The sequence below is a fragment of the Carlito syrichta genome, unplaced genomic scaffold (genome assembly GCF_000164805.1).
Source record: "Carlito syrichta isolate Samal-C Ts95f unplaced genomic scaffold, Tarsius_syrichta-2.0.1 Scaffold315161, whole genome shotgun sequence".
Classification (NCBI taxonomy): domain Eukaryota; kingdom Metazoa; phylum Chordata; class Mammalia; order Primates; family Tarsiidae; genus Carlito; species Carlito syrichta.
The window spans coordinates 151,307-158,990 of NW_007259257.1; positions in this window are offsets into that span (position 1 = coordinate 151,307).

A 7,684-nucleotide genomic window follows, 5' to 3' on the forward strand; every position below is an offset into this window, starting at 1 on the left:
AGACAATGCAGCCGGGGAGGGATCTGGAGGGGGCTGGGACCGGAGACTTCCACACACGAGTATAACGGCAGCAGTGGGGCGGGGGCGCAATATCTGGCCTTGCGTGGGACTGAAGTTCCCGGGCCTGCCCCCAGCGCGGTTGGTGGTGGGCTGGGGGATGGGGGTAGCGAAATGATAGCCTTTTTGGGGAACTCACGTTCAGAGAATCTCACAAGTTCACCTATGCCGTCGCCATCTTGCCCCGTCTCCTGTGCATCTTTTTTGAAATTATTCTGTTAATCTTAAAATAATCTTGAATAAAAAGTAAATTAAAATTCATATAGGTTAATATCTAATACATGGATTATACACACATATATAGTATATATATGTATGCAGACACACAAATATATGTGTGTATATATGTTTACATATATATTTGAAAATATATACCCCAAAATATTAGGAAGAGTTATTAATTTTATAATAATTTTGTTTTCACTGTATTTTCATGTTTTACTAGTTAAATATTTTTATCTTTATAATAGTTAAAAATATTACTTTTATTTTTAAAAATATTGAAAATTAATGTTGTTGTTGCCAGGTGGGATGTGACACAAAACTCATGAGCGCTCACATACTACTGAAAGGATTTCAGAGCAACCAGAAAAGTTTTTAAAGCAAAGCTTATCAGGGAGGGAAAGAGAAATTCACACCAGAAAGAACTGGCATGGATGAATCTCTGGAAAAGAAAACCCAAGCTGTTGCTCTTGATTAAAAACTTGATATATTTTTACAATAATTGATCTGCTAAATAGGGTGTATTACAGGTAACCACTGCAGATAGATAACCATCTCTCTACCTCTGATAGGTGAGAAAAGTTGACTTTTTCCAGAATACACATTTTGCCTTTAACCTGAGACTTGCTAGACTTGTGAACATATGAGTTCCTGAGCTCAAAGATGGTCTAGTTAACATTTCTACATCCTTGAAAAACTAAGGGGTGGGGTTGAGTCTTCCCACCTCAAAAGAGAATTTGAAGGATTCCTAGTGATTATTATGCTAAACCATGAGCTGAAAGATTGAGCTGTCTTACATTGTGATGGAATTTTTTTTGATGATCTGAGGAGGTAGCATGGACTGGGAGTCCACATTGAATCCACATTACAGTCCAAAGAGTGGTTCGACCTGTAGACAAGATGTCTGGATGCTTCCTTATTTTCTTTTCTTTTCTGTGTTTTTGTTTTTTTTTTTTGAGTTGGAGTCTCACTCTGTCACTCAGACTGCAGCCTCTACCTTCTGGGCTCTGGCAATTCTTCTGCCTCAGCCTTCTAAGTAGCTGGAACTACAGGAGCACACTACCACGCCTGGTTAATTTTTGATTTATTGTAGAGATGAGGTCTTGCCAATTTGCCCAGGCGGGTCTTGAACTTGCAGGTACAGGCAATCCACTCACCTCGGCCTCCCAAAGCACTGGGATTACAGGCTGAGCCACTGAGCCTGGCCGCTTCCTTATTTTAAACTAAAAACTGCACAAGAGAAATTTATCCATGTCTAACCTACACTCAATACCCTTCCTCATTATCAGTGTTGATATTGTGTATGACATTAAAAAAAGACTATCAGCAAGAAAAGCAATATTTTGGTTGTTACTGAAGAGGAAATACTCCAAGGATTATCAAAGTCCAGACTAAATTACTTTATTTTTATATTGTGTAATCATCAATTGAAAAACAACTTATTTATCACCTACTGTATGCCAGTCATGTAGTAAGTCTTCAAGATTTAAAGATTCCCCTGTTTTCTAAAGATTCAACCTATGAGTGGAATCGGACAAGTAAACAGATTCTAATGCATAATGAATGTGCTTAGAGAGACGTGAACAAAGAGATTTTTATGTCAAAGCATGGATGCTTGAAAGAGTGAAATGACAAAATGGGGTCACCTCAGCCATTGCAGGCAGGCAGCTGGGCGTTCGCTTATATTTTTGTTGTGTTATATCTATCAGTTAGTGGTATATTTTAGTAAATAACAATTTATTTGGCTCTGCTAACTCTCTTGCTCTGAAGTAAGTTTAATTAACTCCACTCTTTAAAGTCACCAATGAATAAAACTAGTAAAACTATAATAAAACAATAAAAGACATTAGGATTTTATAATTAGCATCCTGCTCCAAAGGATGAGTTTCTAGCTATCTTGCTAACCTTTGGGACACCGAGATAAAAGAAATGAACTGTTATAATGACTCCAGCCATCCTAAAATCTTCCCATTAACAACACACTCCCAGCCAAATGCCTTTTTGCTCCCTAAACCTAAGGACATTTGAAACGTAACATAACGTTTTTGCCTTGAAACTGTCTTACAGACCTTGAGTTACTATCCCTGCCTAGGTAATCAACTATCTGGCTACTGCTTCAGGAACAGCTAATTGCCATAACAACAACCCTTCTCACCCCTCATTGTTACACTTCACAGGAATGCTCCTGTTCCCAGCCTTCTCTAAGAAACTTTATAAGCAACTAGCTTCCAACATTCAGTGCCAAACAGGTCTTCAGTGCTAGGCCTTCTCTTCAATCTTGAGGTGTTGGTTTCACCCTTTTCCTCTAATTTGCCTTCTAAATAAACTTTTTCTAACCTACTCCTTGTGCAATTCTTTGCATCTTTCAAGTGGTACCGGATCCCACAACTCCACTGCACAACTCCTTCCCAACCAGTCTAACCTAACAATACTGATCTTGAATCATTCATTGTCATACAGCAACTTCTGGAATACTTTATTAAACAAAAAAAATTTAACAATGCTCTTAGGTCAGACCAGGCAGGGGTCTGCAATCTGGTACCATGAGAAGGATGCAAAGAAATGCACAGAAGTTAGACTGGAAAATTTAGTTTATTTAGAAAGCGAATTAGAGAGAGAGAAAAGAGACTCACCTCCCCAAAACAGGGGAGGGAGCCAAAACTTAGGTAAACATGGCAGCTGTAGCTCAAAGAACAATGGCCTGGCCAGAATTTAACAAAAGCAATGATGTGTTTTTGCAGTTGAATGCCTTCTAAACCTTCCCTTTGACTGGGGCAGGTTATTAAGGTGATTGGGTGGTGTGCTGTTTCACATGATCACTAAAGAACAGGTAAGCACAGGTACTGATGTGTAAATGATGGACAGCAGGCAGATGAGTGGGTCAGTTACATGACTTTGCCATAATGATGGGGTCTGTCTGTGTCACAAAGGTCAGAAAGGGTTGATGAGGTTAATTTGGTTTCTTATGGCTGGAGGCAAATACTTGGAATAGAAAAGCTAATTAGTACAAATCAAACTGGGAAGAGAATTGTAAAACAATTATCAATAGCTACCTCTGAGAAACTGGTTCTGTTCTTGCCTAGTGACTAGAGGGTAAATTACAGTGAGCCTCTGGAAAAGCATGACAAAGCTAAACAAAGTTAAAATGGCTGCTCTTTAGCTAAGATTATTTCATTAAATCATTCCATTTTGCCATTTCACCCTTTCAAATGTTTAAAAAACCTATATAGCATTATCCAGTGGATTTACCAAAAATTCTTTCTTACTTCTCTCATACTATGTTTTTCTTACTTTTCTGTATCATCAAACTACCACCAAAACCAGTGAATTTCATCCAGTGTATATCCTGGGGAATCTCTATTTTGAGACTAAGATTATCAACTGTAAGGAACATATAAATGTATATGTATTTTTAAAAAACCTTGATCTCAGAACTTGAATTTGAGAATAAAAAGAAAATACATCTGCCTGACTGTGAAGAAGAGGAAAATTAAAAAAAAAAAAAATACCTCAAGGACAAAGCTAATGTAAAATCATGCTGAATAAGCTACAACTTTGCTACAGCATTATAAAATTGAATTTCACTGTTGAGCTTAAATTTATGTTTTCATTTCCCTAAAGAAATATAGTAATTTTAATATTTGGTGTCCATTTTAAGTACACAGTGGGAAAATACTCATATAATGTCACTTTTCAAAATCAATTTGATTGATTTTCAAATTTTATTATATTTAAAGATTTTTGAGGTATCCTTTCACTGTTTAAGATCTTTCAAAAATCTTAGTGTTTGACTAATTAAATATATATATTTTAATGCTGCCCTCCAGAGCATCCTAAAGCTTTCATCCAAATTTTTAAATATTTTGAGATACTATTGACTATCTTAAAAAACAAAAACATAGAGTTTATCAGTGATTAAACACAGTTTTTAAAAAATTATTTGTGTTACTCTTTTTCTTTATTGAGATTCAAATACTTGTGTAAATAGATGAATGTGCTCTGTATTTTTCATTCTCTCCATCAGTCTTCCCTTCCATTTTTTCTGGAGAAAAATAAATTATAGCATCACATTACCCTTTATTCCTTAACACAATGATTGAAAGTCAGTATCTAACCTACAATATACTAGTATGTGATTTTTGGCAGGGAATGTAATTTATCTAAGTCCCAATTTCTTTACCCAAAACATGATAAAAATAATGAATATAATATAGGTTCCTACATTACATAAGTAATACATGTAAAGTGCTTTGCACAGTGTCTGGCACATAATAATAATTACCCAGTAAATGTTGACTTTTAAAATTTTTATTATTATTATTATCAGTATTATTTTTGGTTGGTGTCTCTATTATGAGTACTTTGTTGGTAGTTTAGAGTGAAACATGATATACCATACTCAAATACCTAGGGTTTAAAATAAAACAACAATAATGAATTATTTATAGAATATAGTAAAAAGAAGTAGCGTGAACATGGAAATACACTTCACAATGCCTTTTTTTCTGTTCAATAAGAAGCAATCATGTGCCACCATTAGGGTAGAATTACTGCCAACTAAATTACAGTTGGCAGAGAGCTGCAGCTGCATTCATCTGTATCAGTGGGAAGATGTCAATTGTCAATGGAGGAAATAGACCTACAGTGGCTGACAATCCAAGACTTTCTTTCCATTTTTCTTTAAATCATTCCTATCTCTCACTTATTTTAATACATTAATATTCTTTATCTTTTATATGTAGAATATATTGTATATCAAATACATTTCTTTGTTAATATCTGTCTTTCAGACTAAAGTTTTTCTACTTTACAAATGGTGCCACTGTGAGGAAGGAAAAGAATGTCACTATTACCAAATAGAGTAGTATTTGGTTAATAAAGCAGCCTCCTCCAAGTAACTAACTTATAAATTACTGCCACAAGCATTCATACTATAAATCTAATTCAAAGGACACACCACTAACAAGACTAGAAAAATAGGCATTGCATTATCTTATACATGATACTCATTTATCTTGAAGATTCTTTAAGACTTTTTCATTCTTTAAGGCTTGTAGAAAAGTTGTTTTTTTCTTCTTCTTTTTCTTTAATGTGTATCCTAAGAGCACTTTGCATAATGCCTGGCACATGAAAGTGTCCCAGTAAAAGTGTATTAATTAAGTGACTTCACTGATTTCTTTCTTTTTCTTTTTTTTTTGAGTTGGAGTCTCATTCTGTCGCACAGGTTGGAATGCAGTGGCACACTCATGGCCACTGCAAACTTGACCTGCTGGGCTCAGGTGATCCTTCCATCTCAGTCTTCCAAGTAGCAGGAACTACAGACACATACCACCATCCCTGGCTAGTTTTTGTGATTTGGTGTAGATACGAGGTCTCATCATGTTGCCCAGGATGGTCTCGAACCCCCAGACTCAGACAGTCCTTTCACCTTGGCCTTCCAAAGTGCTGGGATTATAGGCTGAGCCACCTTACCTGGCCAACTTCACTGATTTCTAAGTTGGCAATTCCTGCTTTGGAATTCCAAATAAATATTTCATCATTACAGATCTTAGACTCATCAGTGTAAGAAAAAGCTGTGTTTCTTAATAAAAGTGCAATCCAGAATAACTAAATTACCACTAGAGGTCAATTGAGAAAATGGCTTAAATTTTGTCCTCATGCTTTTTCAACTGTCGTTCAGGTTTTCTTGAGTATAGATAGTATCATCATCAGATTTCAAAGGCACTGCTGTTCTCTTCCTTGCCTACTCTGGACCTAGTGTGGGTAAAATAATGCCTTTTAGATAATCTGATATAGTGCTGTTGACTTTGGTTGTAACTTTTTTTAAATTCAGTAAAATACCAGGGAACAAACAAATAAAAATAAACCCAAAACATATTAGTAACAAACACAGTTGTGCTAATAGACTGACATTTTTAAAATTTAAAGTTACCTTTTATTTTGTGTTTGAAATATCATTCCAAGTTCTAGTACATTCCTTTCATGAGCAAAAGCATTTTAACTCCCTCTTCCTAAAGCATCATTTTAGAAACCATGTCTTTATATAACACAGACCAGGAAATTCATACACTCTTCTCTAAACACAAACCACCCAACCAGATCCTGAATCCAGTCCTAGAACCACTCCTTTCCCTATGTGATTGCCTCCTGGAAAGGCTTTAGGTATTTCTATGCACATTTACTGTGAGAATATGAATGTTCCTTTAGCAAATAATTAGTATATTAATGGAAAAAAGCATATAATTTTTAAAAAGAAATTCATATACAATAATGAAGAGATTTTTTTTTCTCCAGTAATTTGATAAAATACCTTTTTAAAAGGAATGAGCACCCATTAGTGATATATTTCCCCTCCTTGCTTCAGTTATCTCTCAGGTCCTGCTATTCATTCTTTGGCATGAGTCTCCCTTTTTCTCCATTATTAATCATTCCATTTGTCTTTGCAGATCAGTGACTTCTCCATCTCATGCACTTATCTTGACCACTAGTCCCATGGTCATACAACAGACCACTATTCTTCAAAAACTGCATGTTTTGGCCTTTTATGAATCATGAAAATGAGCATATCATAGTTAGCATTTTAAAAAGTAGAATAAAAAATATCTAATATTTTCTAATGTAGCATGAATATTATTTTTTAAAACTTTTTATTAATAAATATGTATGTATATTTATGTAATGTGTCTCAAGATAAAAATGTAAAATATGAGTAGTTCCAATAATCTAAAAGCAGTTTCAAGCTGAGATTTTTAGGATATCTTCTATATCATTTAAAATTTTTAATTTTTAATTATTATGAGTACATAATAGTTGTATATTGCTGAAGTCCTGCCCCAGCTGGTTCCAGGGTATCCTGAAGGAGGAACGGAGTTGGTGTTGAAAGAAACACTTCAGACAACTGACTCTGTTGTGAGTAGGACAGATGCCATTTATTGCCAGTTTACAGTGAGCTTATATCCCACTTTAAAAGTAAACAACTTCACAAAAAATTCCAAACTAATGATACATTTGGTAAATTATCAATGGAAAACAAATCATATGATTTTAAAACAATGTCCAAAAGAGTTTCACGTGTTTTTCTTTCTGCCTGCCCAATGTTCCCTTAAGGGGTGGCTTGACGTGTTCTTCTTCGTACTTGGCAGCTCTCTAAAAACAATGCTATTTTAAGATAACATCGTTTCTACCAAAATCAAACCAAAAACTTCAAACTTATATACTTAAAACTATTCTTTAAAAATCACAAAACTTTTAATTAAATAATCCTATATTATCTTAAAACAAATTATGTCCTACCACTAATACATTTATAAACCTTACAACAACTTTAATTATTATATTAACTAAACTTCCTTATTCAAACTAATTCGGTGAAACAAGTATTTCAAAAGTCCCTGGGGGCTAAGAT